Below are 25,691 nucleotides of genomic sequence, written 5' to 3' on the forward strand. Positions count from 1 at the left end.
TGTTCTTGATTCCCCATGTGTCCTATTATTATATCATCTGTTCATGGGTCTCAGAAAATACGTGAGTTGATAAAGTTTATCTGAAGGAAGTTTGATCTTATGACATTCCGAGAGATCTTATTGACTTACTTCATTATGCATTACATTCAGTTATACATGTACATTGACCCATGACCAGATGATGTTATATAAGCGTATATTATATGTACATGGGGTATAGGGAAAGGTTACGGCATTATATACGCACCACCACTTGATCAGCTGGTATACGTTGATAATTTTGCCCACAGAGGCCGAGATGATATGATGTGATGCCCTCAGAGGCTTGATGGCGTTATGTATGCATATACCTATGCATTATATGATATTTATACACATATGCATGACATTATAAATGTTTCATGATTCACAGAGCTATTCAGACTTACAGATTGAGTTTTCTACTCCATGTTTCTTTCATATCTTTTATATACTGCTTTTCATGCCTTACATACTCGGTACTTTATTTGTACTAACGTCCCTTTTTCCTGGGGATGCTGTGTTTCATGATCACAGGTCCCGATAGACAGGTTAATAGTCCTCCTAGTAGCCTATCGGTTCATCGGAAGGTGTTGGTGCATTCCACTTGCTCTGGAGTTGCCTATTTGGTCAGTATGCTTTGGACATGTATAGATTAGTATGGCGGGGCCCTGTCCCGGCCTTTATGATATTTATGTACTTTTAGAGGCTTGTAGACATATGTCATGTATATGGATGATTGTATGGCCTTGTTGGCCTATGTTTTGAGTATACAAATGATCATTTCGGTCGTATAGGCCCGTATGTCATATATATGAGTTTGTATACCATGTTGGGTTTTCCTATGTCTAGTATTCCCTTATGTTTTATTCTAGTTATCTCATGACGGCCCTTCTGCCCCACTTACCCATGATGGTATGATAAGAAAAATATGTTACATTAGTACTCATTTGAGTAAGGCACCGGGTGCCCGTCGCGGCCCTACGGTTTGGGTCGTGACAATAACGGACAACAAACTTCGTACTGATGAAACATTGCAAAGATTTAAAGTTCATGGACCCTCAAAGTGCATTTGTTGCAAAGCAGGAAATATGGAGAGTGTGAATCATCTGTTCAAAGAAGGACAGCTGGCTGACACAGTTTGGAAATACTTCTCCAATAGCTGTGGTATTACTATCAGACAAGGAGGAATAAGAGATACTCTTATTACATGGTGGCTGAGCAAGACAAAGAATATAGTTCATACAGTCCTTATGGGTGCAGCAAAGGAAAGCCAGGAAATGCAGGAGGAGGTGGTGTTCTAAGAGATACTCAGAATACTATGGAGAATGCTCTAATAATGTAGCTGAATCCAAAGCTATTCTTTATGAAATTCAATGGTGCATTACAAACGGATTTAGGAATGTGGATATTGAATCTGAATCTATGATCATCATTAACATGACTAATAATCAAAACAATGTTAATAGACATATTCTGCATATCACAAGCCAGATCAACAACTGGAAGAAACAAGGCAACTTCAAGTTCCAACATTGCTACAGGGAAGTAAATAATCATGTAGATTATTTAGTTAATTCTGGTGAGAGACAAAAGCAAAATATATTCTTTATACAAGATTTGACCCTACCTAATGGGGCTAAAAACTGGTTGAAGAATGACATGGAAGGAATCCTAAATTTTAGAATACGAGCTAAAATGAAGGCCTTTACTTCTGATAATGGTTGGTTATGCTTGGAATTTTTGGTTCGGGCATATGTACACTGCTCTTCTTGTAACTAAGGATCTTAGAAGTTTCCCAACCTTGATGCCTAATCCCATGTAAACTGTCATAGGGATTTATTCATCTTTTTTGTTTGGCAGGGTGGCTTGGACAAAAATCCAGTACACTGGCTATGTAATTTTATTGCAATCAATACATAGATTAGGCTATACCTAATCACCACCAATGGTGGCTTTAAAAAATAAAGGGCAATTGGAACCCCTCTTGCAATGGACAAGGCAACAACATACAAGTGTTTCCGAATATAGCAAAGAGCGGACTTGAAATTGACTTAGCAAAGCCAAGGGACGATAGAATTTAATTTTGATTGGAATCAAAGATTTCTACACTTTAATCTCTGTGTCTACATAAGAGATCTCTCATTATGTGTTGCTCTTTTCTTGACAATAAAATTAGAAATTTAAGGATAGAATTGGTTAGGAGGATTTCAATTCCCTCCCTCATAGCCATTGAAATATTTTTTAGCCAAATTCATTTATCACACCATTCTTTGAAAGTCGGCAAATTCTCCGTACTTTTCGTAAAAGGGTGGCGTTATTGTTTCCCATTGATTGCAGCCTCTGATTCTGATATGTAAGATGCTCCCAATACCATCTTCGCCATTGATCAGCTCGCAGCATTGCCGACGTGGTACCTGCTATTTATAAAGTTAGTAAATTAGTAAATTTAATAAGAAAGATTTCATCAAAATTGATTCCTTCCTCAGTTCCATTGTATGTGAACTATTTCCTTTCTTAGTCTATTTTACAAAAATTAACATCGTTCTATATTTCAGAACAATTTAACTTTAAACTTATCATTTTACCCCAGTAACACCCCTTTGTCCCATTTTATAGAATATATTTTTCATTTTTAGTCTATTTCAAAAAGAATGACACATCTTTATATTTGAAAATAATTTAACTTTAAATTTTTTATTTACTCTTAATGAATAATTACATACAGACAATTATCTATACCTTGTTTTATGCCTCAAGTCTCAAAGTCATTTTTCTCCCTAAACTACGTGTCTAGTAAAACAATATCGCATATAATGGGACAGAGGAAATATGATTTTATTGTCACACAAATTATTGTATGTTTAAAAACACAAGATCTAAAAGTCTTTTTTTTCTTTTAAACTACGTGTTCAATCAAACACATTCACATAAGATAATAAGCTAAAATAGAGGGAGTAGAAATTTACCTGTCTCCATACTTGGGGAGATAGAATAGATGCCTTGATATTAACCATACGGACTGCTAATGCTGGTCTATACTGCTCGTTCTCGCATTGCTTGTTAATATCACCAACTCTATTATAACTAGTTAAGGTTTCACCATAGCGGATGTCAGTAAGTTGATCCAAGTAGTACTCTATAGGCCTCTTACACGGTTCTACAAAATTCGGTCGAGTACTGAATGTGAATGGCTCTTCAAACCCATTAAATGTTTGGAACGTCCGTATTGGAGTCACCAATTCCCTGACATTCATCAACCATGGATAATTGAACTGAGTATCCTGTAAACGGTCAAAACCATTTTCAATCTTCGTACGATTGGTGAATATGGACCGACAAGCATCTTCATAATATCGTGGTGAGATTTGAAGAAGGCACAAACAAGCTTCGAGTTACGGAGTCAGATTGAATACCAAGCTCGACACCATTATTGAGCTCGAGTCCAAATCGAACTATACTGAGAAGCAACGGAATCGAGCTTAAGAGCTAGAGGCCAACCAATACCGAGCCCAAGTCAATACCGGACCCCGAGTCGGCATCGAGCTCAAACCTGCATCGAGCTCTAAAAATGGAAACCGACCAATACAGAATCCGATCAAGATCGAGCTCATAGACAAGAGTCGTTACAGCCGCACTAAGGGAGAGAATCTCGGCGGGAATTAGGAAAAAACTGATTTATCATGGGTTCTCCACTATGTATTTTTAATTATATCTAAAGTAGGACCCCCTCCCCCCCCTCCCACCACTAAAAAAGGATTGCTATATTTCTGTAAAGGAGGAGGTTTTGCATACATAGTAACTCAGATATCATACACTCCCATATTGAAAAATTATCCTTTTTAGCTTCATAGATTGATTCATCTTGCTTAATGCATAATCATCTTCTTTTCAACTTTGCTTATTTTTCTACAGTCAATATTCGATATTTCTATTTACTCTTACGATTTATGTCAAGGTATACCACATACCCTTAGAACTACGTACAAATTCAACTCTATCCGTTTTTGAGTAAACAGTTTGGCGCCTACCGTGGGGCTAAGGATAATAGTGATTATTTGATAAGAATCTGCAAAAACACACCATTTTAAGCTTGTTTTCGGAAGTGTCTTTGATTTCGGATTAGCAACGACGAGTTCTCAATTAAATGGCCTTACCTATCGACAACAGAGCTAGCCTTCAAGGTGAGAACAACAACTTGACGCCCAGGGCCGGAATGCCACTTGTCGACGCTGTTGGAGCTCGAGTCGAAATACCATTACACGTTAATTCGCATATGGCCATTGAGGCAAACCTACATTCTGAACCTGCAAATAGCATTCATGGTGGTACTCGATCTGCAGCTCGAGAAACTCATAACGTTGAGGAAAACAGAATCAGTTTGCGTATGATTTTTGAAATATTGCAAGCTCAACATGTAGCAATATCTCAGTTGTATAGTCAAACCAAGGTACCGAGCAGGTCGGAGCCCAGTCCACCCCGAGAAGTCACCCATAGAACGGAGCTAGCTATAGTAAGGTCAAATGAGCAAGAATCGGGGACTAATCCCGAAATTACTAAGATGTTCGAAGAACTGACCAAACGAATAGAGTCAGGAGAAAGGAGGATCGAGGTAAACGCTAAAAAAGTGGAAACATATAACTCCAGGGTTGATCAGATCCCGGGGGCACCACGAGTGTTGAAAGGGTTGGATTCCAAAAAATTCATGCAAAAGCCTTTTCCACCAAGTGCAGCTCCAAAACCGATCCCCACAAAGTTTTGCATTCCCGAGATTCCTAAATATACTAGAACGACTGATCCCAATAAACATGTCACCTCTTACACATATGCCATCAAAGGGTACGATCTAGAGGATGATGAGATCGAATCTGTATTATTGAAAGAATTTGGTGAAACCCTGACAAAGGGAGCAATGATATGGTATCATAATTTACCGTCTAACTCTATCGATTCTTTTGCTATGCTTGCAGATTCATTTGTAAAAGCACATACTGGGACCATAAAGGTCAAGACCAGGAAGTCAGACCTATTCAAGGTATGACAAAAGGATAACGGGATGCTAAGAGAATTTGTATCTCGTTTCCAAATGGAACGAATGGATCTACCACTATTCACTGATGATTGGGTTGTTCAAGCTTTCACTCAAGGTCTAAACGAATGAAGCTCGATGGCTTCACGGTGGCTGAAGCATAATCTGATCGAGTACCCATCTATTACTTGGGCCGATGTGCATAATCGATATCAATCCAAAATAAGAGTCGAAGACTACCAGTTGAGTTGTGGGTCTGTTATTAAAAGGGCTACCAACCAAAGGTCGATGAGAGACCGATACCTGCCGTATAGTGGAAATCCTACAAGCTCGGTGTGATAAACGACAATCAACTACCAAGCAATTGGAACGTGTCACACCTAAAATGATACTACTACTAAGGTACGGCCCCCTCTATTTAAATTATATTTCGAAACTAACCCTTGTAGGCGTTCGATCAGGAACAAGGATGGATTATTCAACACGAAGCCTTAGGTCTGAAAGCACGCGTTGCACTCTTTTTCCCTTAGAACGATTTTATCCCAAATGGGTTTTTAGGCAAGGTTTTTTAATGAGGAAACCATTGATCGTGCTAAAACAATTCAACAGTATCGGAGGCCTATTGTCATTGAACATAACAATGATGATTATCAAGTTCGGTACAAAGGAAGTTACTTCGTTTATTCATGGCAAAAGGGTCTCGACAGGAAAAATTGTAAGGGCCAAATGATCAAACGAGCCATGCCCATGTAGTTGGCCCGAGAACTGACACAAAACAGGAACACATGTATAATGACTTACAAAGAAATATTTTTTCTTTACCGATATATTATATCCAAGAAAAATTCCTCTATTTTGAGATCTATTATGCAAACAGGCTTAAGGGCAGACCATTACCCCATAAATCGGGGACTGACAACCAAAATATCAATGAGTTCGAGCAACACTCACTCGACTATAAAGCCAAATGGCTACACCGACTCGAGTTCTAGCAACCATTCTCACTCGGGGACTATCTACGAAGCCCAAGGGCTAACCTTACTTTGAGTTTGAGCAATCACTCACTCGACTATTAAGCCTACGGTCTACATCACTTCGAGTTCGAGCAAGCACTCACTCGACTACTAAGCCTACGGGCTACACTTATTTCAAGTTCGAGTAATCACTCACTCGACTACTAAGCCTACGGGCTACTCTTATTTCGAGTTCGAGCAAACACTCACTCGACTACTAATCCTACGGGCTACATCACTTCGAGTTCAAGCAAGCACTCACTTGACTACTAAGCCTATGGGCTACATTACTTCGAGTTCGAGCAATCACTCACTTGATTACTAAGCCTACGGTCTACTCTTATTTCGAGTTCGAGCAAACACTAACTCGACTACTAAGCCTACGGGCTACATTACTTCGAGTTCGAGCAATCACTCACTCGACTATTAAGCCTATGGGCTACCTTTCTTCGAGTTCGAGAAAAACACTCACTCGACTATAAAGATTACGGGCTACTTTTCTTCGAGTTCGAGTAAAGCACTCACTCGACTATTAAGCCTACGGGCTACCTTGCTTCGAGTTCAAGCAATCACTCACTCGACTTTTAAGCCTACGGTCTACCTTTCTTCGAGTTCGAGCAAAGCACTCGACTACTAAGCCTACAGGCTTCTCTTATTTCGAGTTCGAGCAATCACTCACTTGACTACTAAGCCTACAGGCTACTCTTATTTCGAGTTCGAGCAAACACTCACTCGACTACTAAGCCTACGGGGTACATCATTTCGAGTTTGAGCAAGCACTCACTCGACTACTAAGCCTACGAGCTACATTACTTCAAGTTCGAGCAATCACTCACTCGACTACTAAGCCTACGAGCTATATTACTTCGAGTTCGAGCAATCACTCACTTGGCTATTAAGCCTACGGGCTACCTTTCTTCGAGTTCGAGCAAATCACTCACTCGACTATAAAGCCTACAGGCTACCTTTGTTCGAGTTCGAGCAAAGCACTCACTCGACTATTTAGCCTACGGGCTACCTTACTTCGAGTTCGAGCAACCACTCACTCGACTATTAAGCCTACGGGCTACCTTTCTTCCAGTTCGAACAAAGAACTCGACTATAAAGCTTACGGGCTACCTTACCTCGAGTTCGAGCAATCACTCACTCGACTATTAAGCCTACGGGCTACCTTACTTCGAGTTCGAGCAATCCCTCACTCTATTGTTAAGGCTACGGACTACCTTTCTTCGAGTTCGAGTAATCACTCACGCGACTATCAAGCCTACGGGCTATATTTCTTCGACTTCGAGCAAAGCACTCACTCGACCTCTAAACCTACGGGCTATATTATTTCGAGTTCGAGCAACCACTCACTCGACCACCAAGCCTACGGGCTATATTACTTCGAGTTTAAGCAATCACTTACTCGACCTCTAAGCTACGGGATATATTACTTCGAGTTTGAGCAATCACTCACTCGACTACTAAGCCTACGGGCTACGTTATTTCGAGTTTGAGCAATCACTCTCTCGGTTATAAAGGCTACAAGTTCCAAATTCGATCAAATTGCCTAAAGCCTTATGAAAACCTTCATAAGGCATGAATGAAACAAAATCTTCACAAGGCATAGAATAAAACAGAGGCAAGTCGGGAAAAGAAAAGATCTTTATATATATATATATATATATATATATATATATATATATATATATATATATATATATATATATATAAGAGTGTTTACAACGTCCGAACAGGACCCTACACATAAAACCATAATGGAAACTAAGGGCTAAGTTTCTTGGTTATCTCCGGGGGAGGTCTTTTCTCCATCGGGCTCCCCCCCGCTCTCGGACCCACTTTTGCTCTCATCATCACCACCACCACCATCATCATCATCATCATCATCATTGGAAGCCAAGGCTTCATCATCGACTTCGAGCTCTTTAGCCCTTTTTATATCTTCGGTGAGATCGAAACCTCGAGCATGGATCTCCTCGAGGGTCTCCCTCCGAGATTGGCATTTAGCAAGTTCAACAACACAATGTGCTCGAGTGTTAGCGGTCTCGGCTGCCTCTCTTGCTTGTACCTGAGCAGCTTCAGCATCGGCCCGATAGACGGCCACGAATGCATCCGCATTGGCCTTTGCTTTTTCGGCGTCCGATTTGGCCTTGGCAAGTTCGGAGGCCAACCGAGCCTCGAGATCCTCTATTTTTCTTGCTTGAACTGTGCTCTTCTCCTTCATACCTTGAAGTTGTTTTTTGGCCAATGATAATTGGGCTCGATCAGTTTCTTTTTCTGCGGAAAGACGGTCCATACCATCTTTCCATCCCAAGGACTCCTCCCTTATCATATCGACCTCCTCACAAAGCTTCCCAATTACCTCAAGCTTCTGCTGCATCTGTGAGATCAAAATATTAGCCACTGTTCCAGGATCGAGCCCATGAGTTTTTAAGATTATTATTACCTGCTCGGTCTGGTCTTGATGCGCCTTGGCCAACTCAACTCGGGGGCCCTTGATTTCTTCTTCCTTTTGCCCGAAGAGGAGTTTAAGGGCGTTCCTCTCCTCCGTGAACCGTCGAAGGTCGGCCTCGTACAACGCAACTCAGATCGAGACCGAGAACATGCTTCTCGATGAACCATTGCGGCCTACATAAGAAAGAATAAAAGAATTTAGAGAAGAATAGCAAACATAAAAGTGATATCAACGAAGGTAGTTAGAGCTTACCCGATTTAGAGCTTGTTGCACTTCACAGAAAAGGCCTGACACATCACTAGGGCCAGCAACATCCTCGACACCAGTAAACAAATCACAGAAGGGGTCCTCCCCTTCATGAGACCGGTTTATCTCGAGGGCCCCCAAAGCTTGGGCTTCCCGAATCGCCCCTTCGAAAAAAGCAGGGAGAGTGGGAGAGTCTCCGATTACTATTGCCCCAAGCGATTCACTTTGGGCGTTCTCCTCAATTCGGAGAGCTTCAAGACCGGCCCCTTCAGATCTACCCACCGTTCGTTGACTTCGGTAGGAAGCATCCTCGATCTCTAACAATTCGGGGACTCTGCCCGAATCGTTCTCCGATACCACCTCAGTTCGAGGCGGAGACACACAAACCACCATCGATCCAGCTGCCTTTGAGGCATCGATGATTAGTACGGACCCGTTGTCTTCTTCTTCCTTATCTTCATCCATTAGACGCCGAACTGATTCTTCGGTCAAATGGATGGTATTCTTTGTCGGCTTACGAGCCGTCCTCGTTTTCAGTTTTGGATCTTCGAAAGTAGAGGCCCTTTTTCTCTTATTATCCTTCACCGATTTTGGAACAAAGGCCGAAGCCTCTTCCTCGTCGGACGGGGGCCTCAAAACCGCATCTTTGCCCAGGCCTACACACAAGAAAATTGATTAAGTATATTTAAAACGCTTCGTTCGAACTATCAAAGATACGAGAAAAAGGCTTACCATGATTTTTGGCGTCCCATCGGCCCTTTGACAAATCACGCCATAAGCGCTCGGCGTATGTAGAGGTCGAAGCCTGATCCCGTACCCAGTTCTTAAGGTCAGAAACTGCACCGGGCATCCAAGGAACCGCTACATCACAAAAGGGGATATCAGTGAGAAAGAATTAGAGGAACAAAACAATAGGAGATAACAATAGAGTTACACTTACGATTCATGTTCCACTCCTCGGGAAATGGCACCTTCTAGGCCGGTATTAGGTCCGAAGTCTTCACTCGAATGAATCTACCCATCCAACCTCGATCCTTGTCCTCGTCTATACTCGAGAACAGAACCTTGGTGGCCCGGCGCTGGAGTTTTATTAACTCGCCTCGAAAGAGGCGAGGGCTGTACAATCGAATGAGGTGGTCGAGGGAGAAAGGCATCCCCTCAATCTTGTTCACGAAGAAGCGGGTCAGAATAATGATCCGCCAAAATGAAGGATGTATTTGACCTAGGGTTATTCGATATTGGCGGCAAAAATCAATGACGACAGGGTCGAGGGGGGCCAGTGTGAAAGAGTAAGTATACACACTTAAAAACCCTTTCACATAAGTAGTGATATCTTCTTCGGGAGCCGGGATTACCACTTCTTTGTTCTACCAGTTGTAATCTTTCCTTATCTGTTCGAGATGCCCCTCGGTTATCGAGCACATATACCTCTATATTGGCTCGCACCGACCGGGAACCGACGAACCGTTATCGACCTTAAAATCAGAGGTAAGAACACATGCCCCGGGAAGACACTCCTCAGGTCGTGGCTCCACTGGTGTTTTTTCGATGACAGGCTATGAAGAAGAAGCTTTTTCTTTTTGAGGAACGATTTTAGATGTTTTCGCCATTTTTTATTTAGAGATGGTAAATAGAAGGAGATGACAAAGATGTGGTGTTTTGAAGAAAGATATTTGCAGAAAAATCACAGATTTACTCAGAAGATGCAAGAAAGATCTTTATAAAATTTGGAGATTGGAGATGCAAAAGTGATAAATGGTAAAGAAAGGGGCTATTTATAGATTAAGCAACGTCCATTCAGTATCAACAGTGGCCGACCATCGTCTGACACGCATTAAATGCCTTGATAAACTAAACCGGCGGGACATCTATCACGTACATCATGATCGAGCTCGATGAAAATGTCAGCGTGTATCTAATCAAGCCGTTGGAAAATTATATCGTTTCTCGCCACATCCTTCCCGAGAAACGAGGGGACTATCTGTATACGGTCAAAACCGTTTTCAACCTTCGTACGATTGGTGAAGATGGACCGAAGAGCATCTTCATAATATCGAGATGAGATATGAAGAAGGCACGAACAAGCTTCGAGTTTCGGAGTCAGATTGAATACCGAGCTCGATGCCATTATCGAGCTTGAGTCCAAATCGAACTATACTGAGAAGCGACGGAATCGAGCTTAAGAGCCAGAGTCGGCATACAGCTCAAACCTACATTGAGCTCTAAAACTGGAAACCGACCAATACCGACCAATACCGAGTCCGATCATGATCGAGCTCATAGACAAGAGCCGTTACAACCGCACTAAGGGAGAGAATCTCGGCGGGAATTAGGGAAAAACTGATTTATCATGGGTTCCCCACTATGTATTTTAAATTATATCTAAAGTAGGATCCCCCCACTATAAAAGAGATGGCTATGTTTCTGTAAAGGAGGAAGTTTTGCATACATAGTAACTCAGATATCATACACTCCCATATTGAAGAATTATCTTTTTTAGCTTCATAGATTGATTCATCTTGCTTAATCCATAAATCTTTTTTTCAACTTTGCTTATTTTTCATTCTTTATAGTCAATATTCGATATTTCTATTTACTCTTACGATTTGTGTCAAGTTATATCACATATCCTTAGCTTAGAACTACGTACAAATTCAACTCTATCCGTTTTGCGGGTAAACATATTCCCATGACACTGATACTGACCAGTTTCTATTTAGGTCATAGCACAAACTCTGCTGCAACGTCCGGCTCACGTCCTTTTTATAAACCTGAGTCACCTTCTTCACTGATTCAACTTGGCTCATTAAAGGAATTAGAGGATGTACCATGTCCAAATGGTGCAGTGACACTAACGGCGCCAGGGGATGTGCTGCCAAAAACCCTCGCGGGCTTCCTGTTATATCCATCTTTAACAAACACGCTTAGTAAAATTTTCAGTTTCTATATAAGAGTATATAGTAATTGCTCTTTTCCTACCCTTCCACGATGAATACTGGAATACATAAGAATAGGGTACTGAAATTTTATTCACACTTTGATTTTTTTTACAACAAATTTGTGTTACAATTTTGATTTAAACAAATTAACTTTAAAACAGTATTTCGTCCGTCTCAAAAAACGAAAAATGCTGTTCAGAGTATCAAGGTTAAAAGGGTCCAACTTTATATGTGATTTCGAACATATATTTCTTAGAATTTTTTAAAATAAAATTAACATATTTGACAACAACATAAAAGTAATACTACTATAGATTAAGGTATTTTGTAGTTTAAAATATTGTTTAAAGAATATTTTCTAGAGTTCTAATCAAAGAAAAAAGAAATGATTCTCCAAATGATAATAGTGTTATTTAAGCTAGGATATATTACTCGCTCTATTCCACTTTATGTTGTACATTTACTTTTTAGACAGTCAAACAAGATTTAGTTTGATCACGTTTTTTGTAAGTATATATTATTTTATATATTTTAAATTGCTAATAAGTGTGACTATAGTACTTTTTCATGTAGTTTTCAAATATATAACTTTTATTTTAAAAATTCTATATTCAAATTCACGCTGAAAATTAGTGACTCTCGTTCTCTGAAGTAAACTAGAACGGACATAGTACTAATCTAGTTGACAACAAAAAAAATGATACTATTACGTAAAGTAAAATCTTCGATTTGAAAGATAATCCAAAAGATTGTACATATATATATACCTGATGAAAACCGAGTTCTTTCGTAAGAGGAATGCCAATCTCATCCATACACCCACCAACCTTCTGATCAGAAGCATACAAGTAATGGTAGCGATTAATGCAATCATCTAAAATTTTCACGAGCTCCGCAGCTAGAGGATAGCTAATAGCAAAGCCGCCGCCGCCATAAGCCATACTGTAGGAACATATTACGTCCTGCTCCACACTTTCAGAATTCCCACCAATATAATACATTTGGTTGCGATCATATTTAGCTAAAACTGTCACCAAATTCTCTGTAAAGCAAACTGTATCATCATCTCCCATGACGAACCACCTCACATTCTTGAAGCCTAGTTCAAAACTCTCCTTCACAAGCCTCGCAATCCTAACAGCTGGCCTGCAGTAGACATTAGCGGAAACAGGAATTTCACTCAGAGGTGTCACGACTCACGAGATAAGAAAGTAAGCAAATAAAGAAGCTAAAGAGGATTCAACATATATGATAATATACGTCAATAAAAAATATTAACCTAGTTACGCAGTACATTTTTCAGCGAAAGGATTAAGCTGGCTCCACCGTTGCTAACCTGTTACCGTACGAGCAAGTGTACTTGAATGTGGAAGTGTCTTGTGAGACCCTATAGGGTGGGAAAGTCTATGGCAAGGGCTCATTTCCCGGGGCCGAGGACATCTTGTCAAGCCACACGAATCCTCGCGTTACATTTGGCCTCCACCAGAGTTCAGAGTAACGCGAGCGATTCTTCCATGTTTCGGCGGACCCTGCAATGCCAAACAGAATGTGTGATACGTTTGTTTCATCAGTGTTATTTTCATGTTCACCAAAAACTGAATAGCTAAACAACTTCGACGTATTGGAGAAATTAGCAGTGAAGTAGATTAGATATATGGCCGCAACTTAGCAGATGGCTATTAGAAAGTCCTTCACGAAATGGTGAAAATATTTGGGACTAATTAATTTGAGGTTATAAGGAAAGCGGAGACGAATCCAGAATTTAAATCCTATAGGTTCAACTTTAATATTTTTAGCATTGAACCCATTATATTTTTAAAGTTATAGGTTCACATCTACTTGTAATTTTAATAAAATTTTATGTATAAATTTTTACTCCGCATTGAAAATTATGGGTATAGTTGAACATGTAAGCAGCTAACGACATCCGCCTCCGAAGGAAATGGGACGTAGTTTTTCCAGAGTTTGAATGGATGAGGAGGTTTGTAATGGCAGGCATTCCCCAATCCTTGATAAGAAGGTACGTATTAAACTTATTTAATAATTTTTTTTATATATTATTATTTGATATTTTTAACAACGGTGTTATTCAAGATAGTCTTCTTGCACACACCTGGGCTATTCACCGACTACTTGCTAGTTTAATTTTGTAAGGAACATTCAAGATTAAAGTAGTTTAATATTTTAAGGAACATTTTAAAGTAGTTTAATATTTTAAGGAACATTCAAGATTAAAGTAGTTCAATTTTCTAACGACCATTCAAGATTAAGGTAATATTAATTTGAATTTTCATCATCTAATAATCTCAATTTTCAGCTACTCCCTCAGTTCCAAACTATTGGTCAATTTTCACATCTAGATTAAAACTATATGTGAACTTTGAGTAATATTTTAAAATATAAATTTTCATCATGTTGACGCAAGAAGAATTGTAACTTATACTCCCTTTGCCCCATTTTATGTGTCTTACTTTTCTTTTTAGTCTATCCCACAAAAAGAAATACACCTCATATTCACTTTTAGTTATCCACAACTGACTTTGCGCTTCCTTTAAGAAAAAAATAAATAAAGTATATATTTTTAATTTTACCCATAATAATTATAACATTTCAAAAAGTCTTGGGGAATGATTTGAGAAATGAGTAGTTTACGATAAGGGTAAAACAGGAAGAAAAAAAATTATCTTTTTCTTAATATGCTAAAATGGACAAGTAAAAATGAAAATATATTGTTAATATAGTAGACAAGTAAAAATAAACGGAGAGAGTATCATACTTTTTTATTTAGAAATAATTCAACTTTAATTTTTTTTTTACTCTTAGTGAGATGATTTACAGTCACACAAATATTTATGCCTTGTTTTGGAACGCAAATTAATCTTTTTTATTATTTTGTGTCCTGTCAAATACCGCCACATAAATTGAATTGAGGAAGTAATAATTATCGTACAGTTTTTGAATATCTAAATTTTAATTTAATTAAAATATTAAGTTGATCTAACCCAATTTAGTTTTAGCCGAATCGAATCTCAAAAAGTAAAAATAACACTTATTTTAGGACGAAGGATTACTAAGTTGGAAACTTTTATTGTTGAATCTTTTATACATTGCATAAAGAAGAAAGAGTTCGGTTGAGAGAAATGAAAAAAAAGGAATGACACCTCAGTCCTAGAAAAGAAGTTCACAAGTAAGGGATAATAAATAAAATAATTATCTGATAGCCATATTCTAATATTTTATAATATATAATAATATCGTAGTGTAGGATTCAAAAATATTTGAAAGCTAAAAAGATGCCATATTTAAGTCACTTTATGAGTGCAAACCAGTGGGATTGGTTTACGTTTCTTGATGTGGCACAATTCTCTATAACTTGCAAAGGAGCGAAGCTACAGCGCATATGCCGTTCGAGTTATGACAGTATCGGGGCTTTAAAAATTAAAGGAGCACGAAAATTTGAGAAAATCTTGAAATCAGGAAACAAAAAATATAATTTGAATTAACAAGCTTTAATGGTTATAAATGCTTATGGAGAGAGGATTACCAAGTACTCCCTCCGGTTCACAAATGATCATTTTACCTTTGGTACGCCAATTAAAGGAAATACAAATTTCTAGAGAAAAAAAATATATTCATCAAATTAATTTTAATTAATTGTAACCTTGACACATTAGAATATGTAAATAAGGACAAATTTTGAAAAAACAAAATTAATTCCTTCTTGATTATGTAAATGAACACTTATTTTGGACCAAAATAAAAGGGTAAAATAATCAATTATTGTGGACCAGAAGAAGTATGATTTTACACCATAAACTAAAAGTCTATTGTAATCACCTACCACATGAAATGAAAAGTCTCTTGTAATCACCAACCCCCTAGCCTCTTAATGACGTGGCCTAAAAACGCCTAAATTGCAAATTGTTACTATCCTTCTATAGATTTGTAAGATGTACGGGGTAAAATTGATAAACGACGGATGGATGCTCGACGAGTTGACACGTGAAAATAAAGACAAGTAAGATATGAGTCAGCAAATAGCTGGCATCGGTTACGAACATGTGACCGGTACTAAATAAGTTTCGAATGCGTTGAAATCGGGGGCAAAGATTCAAAAGAAAGATATCGGTTGGAAAAGACATCATTCAATGAACAACTATTATAAAGAATCTTTGCATTAATGCTCAATCGTTATGCAGCCATCAATAGGGGTTTTATTCATATTAAAGAAGAGCTTGATTTAGGGATCTTGTCTCCCTGAATTGAGCTATAAATAGAAAAATTTGTATCCATTGTAGGACACGAAACATTTGTATGCAAAAAAAAGAAGAAGCAAAACTAGCTTTTATTCTATAAAAGAAGATCATTTCTTTTGTTCTTCATATTGCTCTTATTATTGCTTTCGGAGAAGTTCAACCCACAGTTAGGCTTGTATTTTCTTCAAGTTTTTTTCAATCAATTTCTTTCTGTTCTTATTTATTTTATATTCTTGGATCAAATTAATTCACGTGTCTATAAACTACGTTACAAATTCAACTGTACTATTTTTCATGTAAACAGTTTGGTCCACACTGTGGGGCATAGACAATTGTATTATTACTTTGATCCATTCATTTGTTACTAACGCAGTTTGACTCTTTTCTTTAGCAAAAGATAAATCAGACATGGCAGCTAATGATGTGAGCATCTCTTTCAATGTTAAAACAAACAACGAGCGTGAGGACATGTTCTTGCGTGATGATTCAACTAGTGAAACTCCCAACGATGAAGATGAGACAATTCCGGTTCACGAAGACAAATCATGAATCATCTCTCAAGACAAGATCGTGTACTGACGAAGTTGAAGTAAGCACTTTCAGTTTCTTCCAATAATTCTAATGGAGGAGTTAGAGCCTCTCCCAGCGTGCCTTCAAATCAAAAAGCACAAAGAACCGGTAACGTCATTTTGAGAGAGGAGTTCGATTTTAATAAAAATGAAGCAGGTGGAATAGGTAGTGGATCCGGCAACGACAACAATGCTAATGATCCTTTAAAAATCGAGCTCATGAGATAAATGAGGGGAATGAATGAACGAATGGACCAAAATACTAAGAATTCCATGCTCGACTGGATCATATCCCGAGAGCACTACCGGTGTTGAAGGGACCAGATTCAAAGAAGTATACACAATTGTCGTTCAAACCAAGTGTGGCTGTAGAGTTGATTCCAAAAAGATTCAAGTTGTTCATTTGGGCAATGTTTGGGCGATTTTAACGGATAAATCTTGGGGTAAATGTTCCTTATACTATATTGATTATATATCATGATACCATGCTCATTTACATCATGAATCCGTGAATTTATGGAAGAAAAATCAGATATTTTGTAAAATCTTTCAAAAATATAAAATGAAGATTTGAAGGTCAATCCGATATCAGAATTTGATAAAATTGGTATTGGTGAACTTGTAATTAAATGGGTTGTCGTATTTTGTGAGTTCGTCAGATTCCGAGACGTGGGCCCCACGAGCAATTTTTGAGTTTAATTTCGAATATTGCTGGAAAACTAGTATTTTCATATGGAATTAATTTCTATGATTCGTGTTGAGTATATTGAATTGTTTGTGACTAGATTTAAGCTTTCAGACACGAATTCGCGAGGCAAAGGTTTATTGGAATCTTGAAATTGATTGCGAAACGAGGTAAGTATCTTGCCTAACCTTGAGTGGGGGAATTACCCCTTAGGCATTGAGTCTTATGCGGAAATTATGTAATTGAAAACTATGTACGCAAGGTGACGAGTACGTACTTGGTTTATATGTACAAATTATATCGGTTAAAATTCATAAATGCCCTTATGTATTAAATTGGAAAATTGTTGGAACTTAGTAAATCCTTGATTTGTCACCGCTCATTCCTTGTTTGTCGAATTTGTATTTTATATGATAATTTGGTGTTATTGTCACTTGGATTTTTATATGAATTCCGTGTGTTGTTGATTTGATATTTCTGGAAAATAATAACATTATGGATTTTCATTTGCAAATAAGTTTAATTGAGGCGTTTATATATTTATCAAAAAGTTGGATTAAAGAAGGCGTTGTGCTGTGATGAGTTATTTTTGAGATTTTATATACATTGTGTTGAGCCGTGGACTATCTGTTGTGAAATTAATTGACTTTATTGTACCTTTGGAATGGTTGTGGCCTACGGGCAATTTATAAATACGAGTTGATGATGTTGTGATAATATTCAGTGTGAATTGTTGTATGATTCGGGTTACTGTTATGCGGCGTATAAGGGTGGCACTCCATTGTTGATATTAAGTGGGCATAAGGGTGACATTTCACTGTTGTTATGTGTGTTGGGATATTGTCTGGGCGGAGTGATAAGGGTGGCTATAAGAGCGATAAGGATGTCTATAAGAGCGATAATGGTGGATATTGATATTGTCAGGGCGAAGGGATAAGGGAGGCTATTATAGGAGTGATAAATGTGACTATAGGAGCGATAAAGGTGTCCATTGATATTGTCAGGGCGGAGGGATAAGGCAGGCTATTATAGGAGTGATAAGGGTGGCTATAGGAAAGATAAGGGTAGCTATTGTCAGGGATGATATGTAATGATGTGGGGTTATTGCGTTGGTAATTTTCATGTGATGTTGTGATTTTCCTTGTGTTCATTTTTATACCTTGCAGTTTGTCTTGTTATTGGTAAATTGATAATAGTCTGATCTATGTTGAAATTGTTAGCCTGCGGTTATTGCCAGGTAGATTATGAAATGAAATGTGGGCACGAGGTGCCGTGAGTAAATAATGATGATATTGGCACGTGAACTATACGTGCAGTTGTGATATGAAATGTGGGCACGAGGTGCCGTGAGTAAATAATGATGATGTTGGCACGTGAATAGTCTGTGCAGTTGTGATATGAAATGTGGGCATGAGGTGCCATGAGTAAATAATGATGATATTGGCACGTGAACTGTCCGTGCAGTTGTGATATGAAATGTGGGCACGAGGTGCCGTGAGTAAATAATATTGATATTGGCACGTGAATTGTGCGTGCAGTTGTGATATGAAACATGGGCACGAGATGCCGTGGTTAAATGAATGATGATATTTGGCACGTGAGTTGTCCGTGCGGTTGTGATAGAGAAATTGACATGAAGTGCCGTGGAAATATAAAAGTGGGTTGAGACCCGTATTTTATTATTTTAAAATGTTGTGTCACCGGGCGATTTAGTTGAAAGAATTTTATTTGAAAAATATTTATTTTGAAGAATTATATTTGAAAGAGATTGAAAGAGATTTATTTGAAAGTATTATATCATGAAAATTTCTATTTGAAAATTATATAGGTGAAATATTTATATTGGAAGGACTTGATTAATTGGTTTTACTTGTATTCATTATTTGTTGCGTAATATTTATGGTGTTCTTGTCGCCCTGCTGTGTATATTACTGGTTGATTATTGTTGCCATCATTGTTATTTCTTTCCTATTATTTTATATGCTATATTGCACATGTTATTAGAATGGCGAGTGTCTCGACTGTACCTCGTCACTACTCCACTGAGGTTAGTCTTGATACTTATTGGGTACCGACTGTGGTGTATTCATATTACACTTCTGCATATTTTTGTGCAGAGCCAGTATTGGAGCTATCGGAGCCAGGTGAGATCGCAAGGATTCGAGGTAGAGCTGCTTGGTCACCGCAGTCCCTTGGAGTCTTTCCATTTTATTGTACGGTTAAATCATTATTCCAACAGTATTGAATATTCGATCCTTGATATCATTTCATATATTCAGTTAGAATTCGTGACTTAGTATTACTAGTCTTGGGATGTTGTTTGTAATTATTTCTGCTATTGGTTTCGATTATCTATAAAAAAAAATGGCTTGAATTGTAATTATAATCGGCTTACTTAGTCTTAGAGACTAAGTGCCGTTATGACGCCTGTGGTGGGATTTTGGGTCGTGACATTTTCAGTCTCTTGACTAGAGAACACAAGTTTTGAAGCTAGGGTTCTTGCACACACACTTGGGACTTGAAGAATTGAAACTTTTGGTTGAGAATTTCTTACCCATTTATGTTTATTTTTTTATTTTCTTGCTTTGTATTGTATATCTATGTATGTAGTATTTTTTTCACTTGAATCTTGTTTATGGGATTATTCATATTTAAAGTGTGGCTTAAATATGTTGTTGTGCTTATGTATTGAACGATTTTTATTTATTATGAAGTAAGTTATTGTTTATTTAATTATTCTTATTCTTTAATGTTTCCAAAGGGATTATCTAACCCTAGGACTCGCCCATTTAGTTAGAATTAATTTTGGGAAAGATAATTTGGGGTTGGAAAAGATTAATTAACAAGAACTTGAGGCCTTAACCCTCATTTTATAAATTCTACCTAGGTATAGGATTGAACTACTTGTAGCCATATTCGGGTGTGCTTAATCTCTTAATTGTTTTAGGGATAATTCAATTAGGAAGTGTTGCTAATCTTCGGAAGAAGTTAATATAGAATTATTACCCGAGGCTAATTAACATAAACTCGCTCATATTTGTAAAATCGTAAAATACATTGGATCGTTACTTGAGTGTAAATCCCCATGTATCCATGCTTGCAGCCATTGATAATTTTACTTGCTTTCTAGGTTAGTTTACATTATTGCAATTAGTTATAAAAATTTTCTTAAAATCATTCTAAGTGTTTGGCTTAGTATAATAAGTGATAATTCTCTTACACGCCTAATCGCCTCCATATTGTTCTTTTATGGGATTCGACCCCGACTCATAGTTGGGTAAATTATATAGCATACGACCGTGTCCATTTACTTTTTAGTAGTGGATTTGGACGTCACCTCAGGTCGCGATCCAGATAATGCCTCAGAAACCCCATAAAGATAATGCCTCAAGATCTTGAGAGCATGAACTATTGTGACCAAATCCAAATTATGTACGGGGTAATTCTTCTCGTGGGGCTTTAGCTGACATGAAGCATATGCAATAACTCGCCCCTCCTACATTAATACACAACCCAGGCCAACACGTGAAGCGTAGCAATACACAATATACATCCCTAAACCGGAAGGCAACACTAACACTGATGTTGTAGTCAATGCGGTCTTGAGCTTCTGAAAGCTCACCTTCCAATCATCAAATCATCAAAACGGAGCACCCTTCTGGGTCAATCTAGTCAAAGGTGACACAATAGATGAGAAGCCCTCCACAAAATGATGATAATAACTTGTTAACCCCAAGAAGCTCCTGATCTCGGTCAACGTGGCAGGACGAGGCCAACTCTAGACTGCCTTGATCTTCCTAGGATCTACCTTAATACCCTCGCCTGATATAACATGCACCAAGAATGCCACAAAATCTAACAAGAACTCGCACTTGGAGAACTTAGCATATAACTTCTATTCCCGCAAGGTCTGAAGCACAACTCTGAAATTTTGATCGTGCTCCTCCATGCTACGCGAGTAGATCAATATATCATCAATGAAGACAATGACAAATGAGTCAATATATGGCCCGAACACCCGGTTTATCAAATCCATAAATATCGCCGGGGCGTTGGTCAAGTCGAAGGACATCACTAGAAACTCAGAGTGGTCATATCTAGTCCGGAAAGCCGTCTTCGGAACATCCGAAGCACGAATCTTCAGCTGATGATACCCCGATCTCAAGTAGATCTTAGAGAACACCCTGGCACCCTGTAACTGGTCAACTAAATCATCAATAACCGGCAATGGGTACTTGTTCATAATGGTAACTTTGTTCAACTAGCGATAATCAATGCACATTCGCATAGTCCTATCCTTCTTCTTTACAAACAACACCGGTGCACCCTAAGGCGATACACTCGGTCTGATGAACCCCTTCGCTAGCACCTCCTCAAGCTTTTCTTTCAAATCTTTTGAAGCCATGCGGTATAGTGAAATAAAGATAGGCTGGGTACCTGGTGCAAAATTAATACAGAAATCGATGGTGGCATGCCTGGTAGATTAGAAGGAAACACATCGGAGAAATCCCGCACCACGGGACTGAATCAATCGAGGGAGTCTCTGCATCAGTATCCAAAACATAAGCCAGATATTCCAAACAACCCTTCTTGACCATATGTCGAGACTTCAACAAAGAAATAACCCGGCTGGATGAACTGATAGATGAACCCTTCCACTCTAATCTAGGCAAATCTAGCATCGCTAAGGTAACACTCTTGGTATGGCAATCGAGAACGACATGGTATAGAGACAACCAGTCCATGCCCAGGATGACATCAAAGTCGGTCATGTCAAGCAATAAAAGATCCGCTCGGGTCTCATAACCACAGAAAGTCACAATACATGACCAGTAAATCTGATCCACAACAACAGAATCGCCCATTGGCGTGGACACATATACATGAGCACTCAAGGACTTACAAGAAATACCCAAAAACTGAGCAAATAGAGATGAAACATATGAATTCATAGACCCTGGGTCAAATAGTACCGAAGCATCCCTACCGCAGACAGAAATAATATATGTGATCATGGCTTCTGAGGCTACTTCATCTGGTCTGGATGGAAAGCCATAGAACCTAGCTAGAGTGCCACCTGATTGGCCTCCACCTCTAGGGCGACCCCAAACCGCCTGCCCTCCGCCTCTGGGTGGTCGGACGGCTGGTGCGGCAGTTGGTGAGATAATCATAGGCTAATGACCCTGCTGTACTGCCTTGCCCCGAAGCCTAGGGCAGAATCTCCTCACATGACCAAGCTTCCCTCACTCAAAGCAAGCTCTCCGTGCGGAAGATTAATGACCTTGAGTCTAACCCTAGGGACATGAACACCCACTGGAAGAACCCTGAATCACCGGTGGACGGTAGGAGCTCTCTGGAATAGAGCTGAAATAGGGCCTCACTGGAGTACCCTGAGAAGGCGGTGGTGCTGGATACGTGGGCCTACTAGACTGGCCCCTCACAAACTGACCTCTGTCCCCAGATAGAGCACCACTGAACCCTCCAGAATATCGAGACCTATTGTCCCTCGGTGCCTACTCTCGGCCCTGCTGACGAATGCCCTCAATCCTCCGAGCTATCTCCACAACCTGCTCGTAACGAGTCCCCATCTCAATCTCTCGGGCCATAGTGACCTGAATACCATAGTGCAAGCCCGAAATAAACCTCTGCACTCTCTGTGCATCGGTGGGGGTATCATAAGTGCATGGCGAGACAACTCAGAGAACCTAGCCTCATAATCGGTCACAGACATCTGACCCTGCTGGAGCTGCCCGAACTGACCCCGTAACTCTTCCCTCTAAGAGAGTGGGATATATCTCTCCAGAAAGAGATGTGTGAACTGGTCCCAAGTCAAGGGAGGAGAACCTGGTGGTCTGCGGAGACGATAGGACTGCCACTATCTACGAGCCTTGCCCTCGAGCTGAAAGGTGGTAAAGTCCACCCCGTGGGACTCCAATACTCTCATGTTGTACAGTCTATCTCTGCAATGATCAATAAAGTCCTGGGGGTCCTCATGTCGCTCACCGCCTAAGGCAAGAGGATGTAGCCTCATCTATCTATACAATAGCTTATGCAGCTCGCCGGTCGAGGCTGGTCTAGGCTTTGGTATAGCCGTTGCAACTGTCTGAGCCCTGCCCACGGATAGTGCACTTGGAGTCTGATATATGACAATAGCATGCCTTGGAGCCTGACCGGTAGGGGTCTGTGCTCCCTCTCCCGCTTGAGATATGGCTGGGTCTGCTGGAAATAAACCAGCATATGTTATAGAGTCCATGAACCACATCATACGGCCCACGACCTCCTGGAATCCCGGTGCGGACATGAAATCCGTTAAGACCGGCTCAGATGCAGGTGCCTCGCCCTGCCCCTCAATAACAGGATCCTCCACTGGATCCACTGGTGGCACAATAGGAGCAACTCTAGGACGCCCTCATCCTATGGCAGAAGCTGGAGCCCTCCCTCAGCCTCTGCCTCTAGCAATAGGGAGAGTAGCTCCTCCATGGCCGGGTACATCTACCATGCGCGTTTTTACCATTTGTAAGAGAATAAGAGAAAGATACTTAGCACAACATCAACTACACGATATTAGATGAAGAAAGAGAAGTTTCCTCACACCCTATAGCCTCTCGAAGATAAGTACGGACGTCTACGCACTGATCCTCAAGACTCTACTAGGCCCGCTCATGACTTATGATACCTATGTAAACCTAGAGCTCTGATACCAAGCTGTCACGACCCAATTCCCACTATAGACCATGATGGTGCCCAACGTCGCCGCTAGAAAAGCCAACGGTGAACTATCCATGTAATTGTTCATTTAATATTTTTAAAGTAATTGATATTATTTATAAAGAGAAATATTAATAGGAAATTATAGTAAAGTAAAGCATAAAATAATGAAAGAGTAAAATAGTGAATTTAATACCCAAACTATAATATATCTACTAGAATACTCCCAAAATCCGGTGTCACAAGTGCACGAGTAAACTAGTAGAATATACAAAACCTCCTATACTACTGCCTGGAGTAAGATAGACAAAAAATAAATACAGTGCGAAGAGACTCCGGGCACTGCAGAACGGGCATAGAGAGCAGCTCACCACTAAGCCTCTGAGTAATGGGGGTACATGCCTAAATGGCCGCTTGATGTGCCTGCCTCAGATCCTGCATGATTAGTGCAGAAGTGTAGGTTAAGTACATAAACAACATTTACCAGTAAGTATCTAGTCTAACCTCGAAGAAGTAGTGACGAGGGGTCGACATCGACACTTACTAAGGGTCAATAAATAAAGTGCACAAATTATAAATAGGTAGGGAAATACATCAATAATAACGAATTAATGAAGAATAAATAAGTGGTTCTTTAACTAAATACCGGTTAGAGTCTCCAACTATCACATACTAATTTCAACAAGTAAGAGCCATCAAGTATTCATAAATTCTCAAATCACGAAAGAATTATCAAGTACATTCAGACTCCAAGCAATATCATGCACGATTTATGTCGAGGTCGTACGACCCGATCCAGAATGATGTGTACACTGCCGAGGACCGACCGATGTGAACCATAGATGCATCTATTATACTGCTGAGGCGCTTGGCTCGATCCACAAGAAGAGAGAATACTCTATGAACTCCAATTAACGGCTACTATGAATGCTCGGGATTAAAGTTATCAGATGTAAAAAAATCCGAGCATTATCAAATAAAAAGAATATTTTTGCACGGTGATTAAGCAAAAGATGTCTATTATTTATTGAAAATTCCAAACTCAATAGATGATTTAGCATATTTACAAAAAACATTAATTGGTTTTGCCGGCAGAGTCCGAATGAAGGGAAGTATCTTCTGCATCTTTTGTAGATGAATGTTGTTCCATATTCGGTCCAGTACCTTCATATTTATATTCTTCTCCAGCTTCCTATGCGGTTCCTGAAGGCTCAGAACTTGTGATCGAGGAGCTTGAAGTTGTGGGCCGAGCAGGAATGTTATTGAAGGCAGTTATCTCCAATTCAAGAGCTTCAGCCATACAATCATCCATATTTACAATGCATTCTTTGGCGTCCTCTAAAGTCTTCCTCATCATGTGGTAAATTGCATAAGTTTTCTCGAGGAGGAAAGAGTCTTCTTGATCTTGGAGTTTGGTATGAAGCTTCTTGATTTGGGATTGTAGCTATTCATTTTCAGCCCTCACGTTGCCATAGGTTTGGCTAAGGTTAGTATTTGTTCTCACATGTTCATGGTTCTGCTCCATGACCTTTTTGAGCCTTTCCTCCATTCTGGCTCTTTTCTGCTCGGCAACACCAGCCTCCTCGGTTTTGGAATGCAAGCTTGCTTCCAGATTGTTGATTTGTTCCATGGAAGCAGACTCACATTCCGTTGTGATATTTACGACATCTTGTAGCTCAACCCACTTGGCTTTCAACTCCTTAAGCTCTTCGTGTAGCTGAGCAGCCTCTTGGTTGTGAATCATCTTCTCTTGCTCGGATTGCTCCAATC

The 25,691-nt window shown here is 39.4% G+C and overlaps 1 pseudogene; it reads right to left on the reverse strand.

The window, feature by feature from the left end:
* Nucleotides 1-1,768: 1,768 nt before the first annotated feature.
* On the reverse strand, nt 1,769-25,233 carry LOC104091884 (uncharacterized; annotated as a pseudogene).
* Between the last annotated feature and the right edge of the window lie 458 nt (nt 25,234-25,691).

Source organism: Nicotiana tomentosiformis, chromosome 10 (genome assembly GCF_000390325.3).
Source record: "Nicotiana tomentosiformis chromosome 10, ASM39032v3, whole genome shotgun sequence".
NCBI classification, from domain to species: domain Eukaryota; kingdom Viridiplantae; phylum Streptophyta; class Magnoliopsida; order Solanales; family Solanaceae; genus Nicotiana; species Nicotiana tomentosiformis.